Here is a 13,738-nt window from a genome sequence, read left to right on the forward strand (position 1 = left end):
CCACAACTCTCTGGGCCCGGCCGTCCAGCCAGTTTTTGACCCAGCGCAGAGTCCACCTGTCTAAGCCGTGAGCCGCCAGCTTCTCTAGGAGAATGCTGTGGGAGACGGTGTCAAAGGCCTTACTGAAGTCCAGGTAGACCACATCCACAGCCTTTCCCTCATCCACTAGGTGGGTCACCTGGTCATAGAAGGAGATCAGGTAAAATATCAAACATCCCAAGTCTCTCAACATGTATTCTTGCTTCTGAACTTAATATTTTTGTCTTACAGAAAGGGAAGAAGTTGATCAAATGGTTCAGGGTAAAAATTAGAAAGACTTTGAGGAAAGAAGATTAACATCACATGAACTGCCTTGTCATGTTTTCATTAAAATCTTATTTAAATGATGAGCTGGTCTAGAACTTTGCCTTTATTTTATCTATTAGTTCCAGAAAAGATTTTTTTCCACTACCGTTTGCATAACAGTCATGTTACTAAGAGCCAAATCCTAAGGTTTGCATGTACTTTTTGAAAAGGATTGGCTAAGAAATCTCTGTAATAGCTGTGAGGCGCATCTTGCTTTCTGTGAATGGTGACTTATCCATTAGAAGTATCACCAGTACAGTTAAAAGTACATTGAACATTCACAAAGGGTGGATTTTACCCTTGTACAGAAAGTCAGTATTAGAACCAATGTACTACTGCAAGCCTGTTTAATTCCAAGGCTCTGAGGATAATGTCTAGATGACAGTTGCAGAATATCGAAGGTCAACTCAATCTACTATTCGCTTTATGAAAAAGAGGCTTCCCTCTCTCATTCACCACCCATGGATTTTTCAAACAATGTTTTGTCTTTTTTGTTCCTTAGCCTACCTTATGTATTCATCCCATAAATTCTAACAGTCAGAAATCAGTGCTCATGTGTTGAAGATGATCTTAAGTTTTACTGAATCTTTAGGTTATGAAATAATCAACTATAAGAACATTTTGATTTTAATAAGTTAGCCCTTATGGTAGTGTTATGTATAGGTTGCTGTGTTACTTATTATTTGAGGCTGTGTTGCTTGAAGTCCCTATTCTCTATTCTCTGGACTCTCTAAACCATAACCAGAGCTCCTAGACTCTATTGTATATGGGATGAGTTATTTGACAGCCTGGCAAGGTAGATATCTAGCTGGCCAACTTGGCAACAAAACCTACTTTTAAGGTGTCCTGAAGTGAACTGCCTTCATTATAATACTAAAAAACACACCCACAGGTCAAGAAGACCCTTGCCCAGGTGAAGACCCTTCCCCCGCGCAAGCGTAGTAACAGAAGAGAATGACATAACCGATATTAAAATTATATGTAAATCACTAACCAATCATTGTAACTGGGAGTGTACTACCTTCTAATTTTTGTGTATAAATGTAACGGTGATCTAGCCATAGGTGTGCTTGATTTGTGGAAATTCCACCTTGCACCCGGCGCCGTAATAAAGAATGCCTGCTTTCTAAAACTCCAAAATTGAGTCTTAGAGAGTTCTTCATCTGCTGATTTACGGTAACACGTCTCAGTTTTGAAACTGAGCTTTCATGTTCAGGACATGGACAAATAATTTGTTGCATTGTTTACATCATCCGAAACTGGCCTAAATACAGACGTGCATAAACATAGGTGCATAAAACACATGTAGGTATCGATTAGAAGTACATTAGGAGTGAAAAACTTAAAGACAAGTTCAGTCTGGAGAGTGTAATTTCTCAACAATTAGATAGAGCCAGAACTGACCTATGCTTAAATATCTTTTTAGCTGTAACTGCTGTTCTTTACCCTTGCACTTGATAAATATCCTGTCAATGTATGAATAAGTTCTGTCCAGATATAATTAAAACAGATTTAAAATACCATAAAGAAATTCACTTTATTTCTTTTATTCCCACAGTTCAGCAGTTGCTTTGGCTGCACGCATCTCTCCTTAGCCCTGCCCCCAAATTCGTGTCACTGTGTCAATCTGAGACAAAGAAGGTGAGAAGCATATCTAAATACATGGCTGTCAAGGGAGTGATTTACCTAGCAACAGTAACTACGTGAAAGTTTTTCAGAAATGTCTCCCTGTGCATGTGATGGCACCTTAATGGCTTGGATTTTAGAGGATTGAAGAAATGGCTGGGAGGATTCTAGCCAAGCAAAGCACCAAACAACATGCAATCCACATACATTCTGGGAAATATAATGCCATCAGTGCACAAGGGAATTTATGCACATCCTTTCCATTAATACGGTAAGGATTTTTGCTCATAAATCCATAGTCAGAAAAACATTATTTTACCCTGTGCTACATTAGATATAACAAATATGTGAACAGAGGAAGCATGTTAGGATAAATGTTTCTGAGTTGTAATAGCCATCATTTTTTAAAAGCAAACCACCGCATAAAGAATTATCTGAAGTGTTACAACAATAACCCTGAGACCAAGGAGAGGCAAAAAGCTGAGATGGCACTGTGATATATAACTATCTACTGCTGTGTCAGTAATGGATACTGCTGACAGATGACCCAGGGGATCAAACCCCAATGTACACAGCGAACAGTTTTGTCTTAGGCAACTACATTTGATAGATCTTACTGAAAGAAAACTGTGTTCACATCAATTCAGCATAGTAACAGGTGAGCATAGGTTAAAATAATGTAAATCCAGAATAATCCAACTGAGGACTTAATCAAAGTCACGGTACATAAGGATCCACACTATTTGAATTCAACGTATGATTTAAAGCAGAATGTCCAGGTGAGAACATAGCTCTCCAAAAAACATACCTGTTCTGTTCTACCCTATCTCCCCTCTTCCCACAGACATTTGCCCTCCATTCCTGTAAATTCAGTGTCTTTCAAAAAGATACTGTAACCTGAGTCATCAGACCTTTGACGTAGATACCCTGTAGTGAGCCCCCAATGAAGACTGGAAAGGTTAAACTCAGAAAAATCTGCTTTTATTATAGAAAAATAATTAACTTTTTAAATAGAGAAAGTTCAAATTAGATCAGACTGAAAAGAAATAAAGAAGGGACAGCTGACCCTGTCCACGATGTCTTTGCTTCCAGGTGTGGTTTTAGGCAACTTAATCATTTTCCAAACTGTAGCAAACTCAGCATGTTACAGATTGGTCCTTCAGTCATCTCTGAGGGCTATCAGGCTGCTTGCTGCTCCTCTGAGGAAGATCCTCCTTCTCTCCTTTCCCTGCTGCACGCTGCAGGCCCTAAAAGTTTTGCTCCCAATGAACAAACTCAATTGCTCCCCAGGGACTGTCTCTGTCCTTCAGGAGTCTCCCTCTGACCCAGTCTTCCAGAAACTCACAGCTAAGAACGAACAGCACAAAACATAGAGTTCATCACATGAGTGATCATAGCAATGTTTTCTTTGGTCCTTCTAAGATACCATTTCTTCTTCTCTCAATATTTCTTCTGTCTTTTCCTCTTCTGTAGCTCTGAGGTCTTCTTCAACCTGGCTTATCAAAACTGTTCCTATGTCTCTGCCTTTCCCACACTGTATTTCTTCAACTTTGAGTCTTTTCCACACAGCTTCACTCCCCCTCTTCCCTAACAATGATTCTGACTACTCATCTTTCCCCTTCCCAGCCCTTCGTGTCTGAAAAGGTATCGCCAACTCAGTTCTTCTACCTCAACCAGTTTCTGCTTTCAGACTCTCTGACATGGAGTGATCCTTTCTTTCTCCTTCAGCTCACCTTCCCACATCAGCAGTCACTTCCTCTTTCTTTTCAGACTCTTCCACTGATTTTCAAAAAGACAGAGCATTGTAACATTAAAATGATGGTATCAGAATGGACAGATATGACTCCACTCTTAATAATTTTACAAGTGATGGGAGAATGTGGCTTTCTCACAGTTTTCAAATATATTCACTACAGATTAAGAGAATCTCAGGGAAAGAAATACGGTAGGAAGCATTACCGACCAAACAAATCCTGAACACCGAAACAAAAGCATTTTACCTAAATTCGACTGAACTCATGCAGTCAGCAAAATTCTACTGGCAGATCCAGTAGCCTTGCTTTTCTGTTCAATTCTTGGTGAAGAAACATTTGCAACTATGTGTTTTAAGCACTCCAGGTTTTTACTTTCCAGAGAATTAATAACTTTTAAAATTCTACTTTACAAACTGTAGCTAAGGCGGTGTGATTTCTGTTATTTGGCATTGACTTCTCTTCTTCCCTTGTCCCCTCCCAAATATTTTGCTTATTTAGTTTCGGTATATATGTGGCTTGTTCTAGCCACACGATTCCCACCATCATTTCTTTCATTGGTAAGAAGCAGTAAGTGGGCATAAATGAGGTCCATGTTACATGCTAAGAGATCTGTTATTGAATAGTCTCAGTGTAGTCTAGCCTTAGCACTCCCAAGCTGTACTCTTTTTTCCTGCTATCACAATCTGTACTAAGATATTTAGGTACATGGTTCTCACTCTATAGCACGCAGACCACATGCACCCACTTTGTTTGCCTGGATAGTTCATCTCCTCTGACCAGCTGCAGAGTTTAAGTATTAGTTTGACATGGGTGTCGGGCTTGTATCTGAATAACACCTCCTCCTCTTCTGTTTCTCACACCAGACTAATTAAATCCTGGCTTTTCTCTATATCTAAACCAAGAAAATCACAGAAAATCTTCACTGTTGTTCCTTTAACTGACAAGTGCCTTGGCTGGAGGTCAATGAGGTCCCATTATATTCTAGAAAAAAGGATAGAAACAAAAAAGTCCATGAAAAAAATTTCAAAGATGTACCAACTTTAGAGTTAGCTAGTACTGTTTTGCCTGCTAGCAAAGGATTCACCTGTTAGTAAATACTGATCTTTCGGGAAAGTGCACACACGTAATGCTTACTTTCCTTGTAGCGATGAAGGCAGAAGGAGAGGCAGCCACTGTTCCTATGAGCTTGGTTCTTCCACTGTTTAGACAAGATTCTTGCCAGAACAGGGAATTACCTGCTCTGGTTGAGAAAGATTCTAATTTCACACTGCTACTAGTGCAGAAAATAATAGCCACTGATGGCATGCATCTCCACTGAACTGTGTGTTCATGGGCAGCATGAAGAGACAGTTTTCATGAAGTCCCAGATCTTGAAAGTCATGGTACATCAGTTTTGCAAAGGCTAATGGGAAAACAATTTATGCAATACTATTCCTGGACTACGGTTTAGAGAACATGAATAAGGGTATTCTGTATTCCCCATGGACCTCCTTATAATGGTATGAATGTTAGTTAAAAAAAAAAAAAAAATCACAAAAGTTGTTAGTTAAAAAACCAGCTACAGCACTGTAATTCTTCAAAGATTTATTTTCTTCATTATCAGTGTATGTTAGCTGTGCATTTCATTTTACTTTAATTTTTGTCAGATATTGGAAAGAACTGTAGACTGTTATATTCTCTTTCATGTACCCATCACTCAATTTATAATAAAAATTCCAGTGCACATCAAAAAATACAACCTGTTATAGAAATTTGTTGTGACAGATTTAAACTGTATGAAATTTTACAGTATTTGTAAAACTCTTAAAGTCATGTATTTCATTTCCAGTAAAACGGCTTCTTTCCGAAGTACAGTGAGCATACTATACATCCATCAGTACTGTATAGGGTATGTTTACAAAAATATATGGGCAAACAACAGAGCATACACTCTTATAAAAAGGACATTTTTTAAACTGGCATAACGTTTATAACACAAATTTGTTGCATTGCCAAATGGCTCTTTTCATGATTGGTTACCAATTTTACATATGCATTTGTGTGATTTAGTAGGGTTTAACGTTTGTTGGTAGCTTTTAGTGGTTATACTTTCCAAGAAAAATTATTTTGGTTCAGTGATTAAAATGAGGCCTACATGTATTTTCTATTAAATCTATTATGCAAGCTTATCTTTTAAAGGTATATTACAGACGTGCTCCCTGGTTGAGATCTACTTCATATTCCCACGTTAGAAACCACAAAACCCAGTAAAGAGGGTTAAGATCTGCCCGCTACTGCACAGAAAAAACCAACTGTTTGCTAAGATTTAATTACTGCAATAGGAGTCAGCTATGACTTCAGCATTAGTAATTGATGCAGTTTGAGAAGTTACCCCTTCCTGTGAGAGGAACTGTGGTAAGGATATTTTGCTTATAGTGGGGTTACCGTGTTGTAATGTAATATGAGTAAAAACATAGTTCTTTTATATAAGTATTAGTCCTTTTTATTAGCCTGATACAGCTTGTTTGATAAGCCTTTGTATATTACTTAGAAGAATGAACTTTACTGCTATACATATGGAAAGAGCTGAATGGCAATATTTGACCTCATTCTTACATGGACTGGTAAACCTAATTACAAGAATTTCTCTCTTATCATGGTGTATGCATTCCTCTGTGGGGCTTACAATTCTCCAACAGTCCTATTTATATTAAAGCTTTTATATAGTCAGCCTCATTACAGAACATTCTTTTAACATTCACATACTTTGGATGATATTTACAGGTATTATTCTGGAAATTCATCTAATAAAAACAATTGTCTGTGGATATAACTTCATGACACTCTGACAATTACTTAATTGGAACAATTTTTTTTTTCCAACATGATGTGCCATTTAAATTATTTTACTGCATAAAATTGTGAATAACTGGGGAGCAACTGCGTCCTATACCTGGTGTTAGCAGTTACCACTGGCTTTCATAAATTGAATAAATTAATAACAACTCCACAGCATTATCTGAAGACCTCAAAGCAATTTAGAACAATTAATGAATTAAGCCTCTTACCGTCCCTTTGATGTGTAGAATTAGTTTTATCTCCAGCATGCAGATGCAGAAGTTGGATGCTGCAAAAGAAATCCTAAACTCAACAGCAGTTTGACCTCAATGAGTGAGGCCGGAATTTCATCCACAGAAGTCAAATGAGTTTCCTAAGATCACAAAGGGGGCTTCAAGTCCCTCTTTTTTGTATGGAAGGAGTTATCACGACAGTTAATAGGCTTGCATTACCGTTTTTTTTTTTTTTAAGAGCTCAGTTTACATTTGTAGCAAAAACAAGGATAAAAACTACAACCTCTTTACCTGAGACTAACAACTTAATTCTAAAAGTGTACTTGCTTCTAAAATGCATCTTTTATAACACAATATGTTCTTCACTTTCCTCCACTTGATTGGACTGCAGCCTCAGAATGTAGTATGTACTGAGTGTGCGTGTGTGCTGGTTTTGGCTGGGATAGAGTTAATTTTCTTCACAGTAGCTAGTATGGGGCTGTGTTTTGGATTTGTGCTGGAAACAGTGTTGATAACACAGGGATGTTTTAGTTACTGCTGAGCAGTGCTTACACAGCGTCAAGGCCTTGTCTGCTTCTCACCCCGCCCCACCAGCGAGGAGGCTGGGGGTGCACAAGAAGTCGGGAGGGGACACAGCCGGGACAGCTGACCCCAGCTGACCAAAGGGATATTCCACTCCATATGACGTCATGCTCAGCATGTAAAGCTGGGGGAAGAACAAGGAAGGGGGGGACGTTCAGAGTGATGGCGTTTGTCTTCCCAAGTAACCGTTACGCGTGATGGAGCCCTGCTTTCCTGAGATGCCTGCCCATGGGAAGCAGTGAATGAATTCCTTGTTTTGCTTTGCTTGCGCGCACAGCTTTTGCTTTACCAATTAAACTGTCTTTATCTCAACCTATGGGTTTTCTCATTTTTACTCCTCCGATTCTCTCCCCCATCCCACTGGAGGGGAGTGAGCGAGCGGCTGTGTGGTGCTTAGTTGCCGGCTAGGGTTAAACCACGACAGTCTAAAACCAATGATTTCACAATTTCTGCAGTCTTGACAAGAATGATGACTCTTACACTTTCCTATGCTTTGCCACATTCCAATTTTTTGCTGTTAATGAGAGCAATACATTAATATCATTTTACAACATGCAACTAATTACAAAACCTTTGTGTTTTATTAAATACATATTTGTTGAATTTTATATGTTCTCCCAATATTACTTTATTTTTTCTCTTTCTGTTTTCAAGTATGGATTTGTTCCAGTTAAAGACATGTGAAAGCAGGTTTGAAATCTCCAGAAAGAGTAGATTATGGACTGCTTCCCTCGTGTGTAAAAACAGGTAAGATACAGAATTTAAGATTTTACAAAAAATGCATTTTGGATTTCATTTGCTGTTTGCCTTTCTGTCTTGCCTTATATTCATATATACATACACCATGTGCATATAAATCCACACACACGTAAAATACTGATTTTTTGCATAGGACTGAGATTTGTCTTGACTTCTGTCAGTTAAAAAAAGTCAAAGTATGTAACAAAATGAAGATCAAGTCTCTTCGTTTAACCCTGTTAAAATCCAATTTCATGGGACTAAATCTAAATAATCTTTTGTTTAAGCTAACCCCCATTTTAGCTTTAGTTTTAGTTTAGTTAAGACCCAAAGCATTTTTTTCCAAAAGAGTAAGAGTTTTTGACAATTTTTTCCTATATTTTTTTTCAACAGCTTTACTCTCAATTGTATTTCCTGCTTACTCATTTATTCCCACAGTCTCTCCAGAATCTGCCTCTTGTGTAGTTCCATTTCTTTCATAGAATCATAGAATGGTTTGGGTTGGCAGGGACATCTTTCACTAGATCAGTTTGCTCAAAGCCCCGTCCAACCTGACTTTGAACACTCCCAGGGATGGGGCATCCACAACTTCTCTGGGCAACCTGTTCCAGTGTCTCACGACCCTCACGGTAAAAAATTCCTTCCTTATATCTAATCTAAAATTACCCTCTTTCAGTTTAAAACTATTGTCCCTTGTCCTGTCACTACAAGCCTTGGTAAAAAGTCTTTCTCCATCTTTCTTATAAGCTCCCTTTGTATATTGAAAGGCTGCATAGCATTTCCCCGGAGCCTTCTCTTCACCAGGCTGAACAACCTCAACTCTCTCAGCCTTTCCTCATAGAAGAGGTGTTCCAGCCCTCTGATCATTTTCATGGCCTTCCTCTGGACCTGCTCTAACAGGTCCATTTCTTTCTTGTTCCAGGGGCCTCAGAGCTGGATGCAGTACTCCAGGTGGGGTCTCACCAGAGCAGAGTAGAGGGGCAGAATCACCTCCCTTGACCTGCTGGCCACGCTTCTTTGGATGCAGCCCAGGATGTGATTGGCTTTCTGGGCTGCGAGCGCACATTGCCGGCTCATGTCCATTTTTTCATCTACCAGTATCCCCAAGTCCTTCTCGGCAGGGCTGCTCTCAATCCCTTCATCCCCCAGACTATATTGATGTTGGAAATTGCCCTGACTCAGGTGCAGGACCTTGCACTTGGACTTGTTGAACTTCATGATGTTCACATGGACCCACTCCTCAAGCCTGTCAATGTCCCTCTGGATGGCATCCCTTCCTTCAAGCATATCAGCTGCACCACTCAGCTTGGTGTCATCTGCAAACTTGCTGAGGTTGTACTCAATCCCACTGTCTATGTAACTGATGAAGATATTAAATAGTATTAGTCCCACTATGAACCCTTGAGGGACACCACTCATGAAGGACTTCCACTCTGAATGGTGAACACTCAAAGTTAACTGTTAACAAGATGTTCCATAAGATTCCCACATTTTCTAGGTGGTTTGGGCTTGATGTGCTGTTGCCATAAACTGATGCAAAAGCACATGATGTCAAGGTTTGTGAACACAGTCACCATAATTATTGAATTAATGAGAGACAGTGATTTACTTTAAATACTCCCTACCTTTATGGGTAACCATACCCACAGTTGGCTAGAAACTGACCCTGCTTTAAAGTTATTTAAGATAGAAACAAAATGCTGTTTTTAATGTTTTTAATTTATTTTTTCTTTTAATCCATATGTGTGTAGGAAAACAATGGAAGATTGGTGAGGAGGATTGTAAACATGCTCAACTGACTTGCAGCTGGTGTGTTGAAAAACACATATATCATACCAATTTTTGTTCAGCCTTGTCTGTTGGACAAGTAGAACATCTGTGTTTAGATAACATAGGCCTATGATAGACTCAGAGGCACCCTATCAAACATGCTTGAGATTCCTGCCCTGCTGTGGGAAAGATCAAAGCACAGTGGTAAACTACGCCTGTGTGAAACCTTGATAAACAGGCGAAAACAGGAGGTTCGTTCATCCTCTAGCACAGACCAAGCTCTGCGATGCCCGCGCTCCAGCTTGTGTGCCTCTGCCTGGGTGCTGCTTTGGGGGTTCACCGGTTGGCGAGGTAACGAAAATAAACTTACTCTTTACATTTCATCCGTGGTTTTGTGGTTGTTCCTGCATCCTGCCTGTGCCGGCTCACACAGGTGGCATATCATTTTGTGTTGTCTGAGACATAAAACAGTTTCCTGTTTCCATAGGGTCTGTTGTTCTGTTTATTTTTTCCTGGAAGTAAATAAGGCAAATGTTATTTGGAAATGAAGTACCTTAAGATCAGGAAAATGACAACATAGTGATAAGCATATCTGGTAACGGACTTCACAGAAATCACTGAGAAACAAATGAAACAACTGAATTTGCTAGCACGCAGATCAAACAGGGTAAGAAACCTTGATAAGAAGAGAAAAAAATTAATATTAAACTAGCTCTTTGTCTGGCCATATAGTGTAACATTATGGATTAAAATTGAGTGTTGAAAATGAAATTTACTGTACTATGTTCTTGCTGATTTTTTTGAGTCATGTAACAGTAATTCAGCAGCTCTCCATGGTGCACATCTCCAACCTCCTCACCAAAATAAAATGGAAAGGATCAGATCCCATTATCATTAATGGACTGGAGAAGGTTGTAAAGGGAAAAAGATAAAAGAAGGCCAACTGCCTCCACTGCAAATTAGAATCACCTCACAACCAGGTCAGGACACAGCAGCACTTTAATCAAATTCTGTACAGTTCTTGTTTGTAGTATTGACAAATCCTAATTATAATGAAATACTATTTGTTCCCTGGTGTTGAATGTTTCTGTTATAATGACTATAGTGATTTAAGCCAACTGAGTTTATAATTCACTTTCTTGGCTAAGACTGAAAAGTTAAAAGTAAAAGCAATAGAAGAGAGGTGGTAAAGAGGGTAAGTATAGGCGGGGTGCAAAGAAAGATGTTGAAAAGTCCTTTAAATCTTTTCTCTATTTCTAGCAGAGCCTGTCAGTTCAGTGTCAGATTGTTATCCAAAGGCACTTTTAAAACTGCAATCCAAACTAAAAATGGCACATTGTTGATCACATTACTATCTCCTGAAAACCATTGATATTCATTAATATTAATATCATTAATATTCACAGGTTTTTAGTTATGTAGTCACTGCAAAATTACTTGGATCACTGCAAAAATGTGTATCTTGTCTATTTCTTTGACTCTTGGACACTAATATGAACTCTGGTTATTTGAACTGGGGAGATGATTTTAATCGTCACTTAGTCATCACTATGATGCTTGAGCAGCAATGCTGGAAAAACTAGTCAGTAATATCACTCAGTGTCTTTTTAAAGCTAGTTACATGATAAAAAGGAAAAAAAATATAAAGGTATTGTTGAGCACAATATAGTAAAATCTTTCCTGAACCTTCATAAAGATGCTTTCCTATGCACACAAGTATAATCTTATAATTTATGTTTGACTTTCAAGAGGAATTTTTTTCTCAATTTCATATACTTTCTCAAGAACCCTCTCAGATTTTTGCTGCTTTAGAGATTGTTATCTGAATCATAAAAGCTAGTAAAATTAAACAATTGCATAAGATTACAGTGCCAGTTTCTACATGCTCAGAGCTTCAGCAGCCTCCTGAAAAAAAAAAAGAGTATTCCCTACATAATGACAGTCAGGTTAATGGCAAAGGTGGGGGATGAACTACCACGAAATGGTAGGTTGTAGTCTAATCTTCCATTGACTTATTAAGGCCTCAAAAAAACTAATCATGACACCATCTTATCTAGAGCAAGAGTGGCCTATTTGGCCCATTATTTCCAAATTATCTGCCTAAAATGAAATTTAAAATATTTTGGTCAATCAATGTTAAGTGCAACCATCAAATATCTTACAACCTGATTGGATCTTCATGATGTCAGTAACTGTTTGCAGGGCATAGCGCCAAGTTTCTCAATCAAACAGAGCTGAAATAAAGTGGAAACCTAATGCTTTACAACTGACGTAACTACTTTCCAACCTTTATATTAGAAATATTTCTAGTATGTTTGAAATCTATTATTACTTTAAGACAATTTGAATATTATTAATTATGTAATTCTCCATATGACATTTATAACACAGGAAAAGTCGGATTACAGTCAATGCATATTAAGCTGTTCCTAGGTCAGATACTACAATTTTCCGTCAGTGAGTAGTGTGCAAGATCAGCAGTGACAATAAACAACAGCCAAAACTTTATGATTGTGTGAAAAAATCTGTTTCCTGTGCCTGTGAAATGCCTAAACAAATATAGAAAATAATACCACTTACAACTTTTTTTTTCTCATTTTGGCCTTTGTTATAAATAAAACTTAATGTGAACTGTTAAAATTTTACAACTTTTTTTATCCAGAAAATTTCCCTGTTAAAGGTGAGTTGCGTATCTTCGTGAGGAAGCCAATTATTTATGAAAATATTATCCTTCTTGGTTCAAAAAGTCACCATTCAATATTTTTAATTTTTTAAATTTTGTTTCATATTCAAACATCCTGCCTTTAAGTTAGTTCAGATGAAAAAGCTGAGAAGATTATAAAAATAAATAAAATAATAAATAAATAAAAAAATAAAATAAAAAAGCAACAAAATTACATAAGAATTAAAAAAGAAAAAAGAAGCTCCCAAGATTAAACAAATACGAACATGTCCTGTAAAAGAATAAGGCCAAGCCTGGAGTTCTGAAACATGGGAAAGCAGAGAGATGGGAAAAAAAAAACCCAAGCAACCAACCAACCAAAAAAACCCCTTAATTCACAGCTATAGAGCTCTTTATATTTTGCACATACAATACCACTAAAATAAAAATATCTCCCTGTAATAGGATTTGGACCTAAAGCACACAGGTATAGTCTCTGGACAGTATCCATGGCTTTCACTACCCTTAAGAGCATGGACAGTTTTTCTCACACAGTTCATGAAAACACTTTGGAATGTATATTTACTATCAGAAATAAATCACACACAGGAACACTGATTTATGACACCGGTCTCACAGTTCTTATAATCAGGTATAAAGTCTCGACAGAGACAGCCATTTAAATTTTGCTTTGAAGATAGGTTATCATCTGCATACCTTCTGGTACTACTTTGTCTAAATTTAGAGAGATGCGATATACTCCTGTGAAATTTAATGGCTTTACACCTGTAAAGAAAAAGTAAATATTATGTTTTCCTTTGCCTAATAATTTTTACACATAAAAAAGCTTCAGATTATCATGTTAACAACTGACTTTGTGTATTATTTCTCCTCCCCCCGTATTGTCTCTGGAAGAGCAAGATATTCATGATACCTTGTAGGTGCAAAGTTAAAGAAAGAACTGTGCTGTCATGTAGTCAAGGAAAGAAGTGTGTTGTCATGTAGTTCAGGGAGGTCCACACTTGACATAGCAGCAGTGGCTTGCATTCCCCAGAGATTTTCTGTATGCATATACAGGAGAAAGTTTGTTTCTATCTACCTTGTTCTTATCGTATGATCACAGTCTTAACCCTTGGCCCTGTGAAGGCATCAGAGCAAAAACGAGCTACAACAGCGGTGACTGCTCACCTCATCAACAGAGAAATGACAAA

This window comes from Pygoscelis adeliae, unplaced genomic scaffold, assembly GCF_000699105.1.
Source record: "Pygoscelis adeliae isolate BGI_AS28 unplaced genomic scaffold, ASM69910v1 Scaffold86, whole genome shotgun sequence".
In the NCBI taxonomy this organism is placed as follows: domain Eukaryota; kingdom Metazoa; phylum Chordata; class Aves; order Sphenisciformes; family Spheniscidae; genus Pygoscelis; species Pygoscelis adeliae.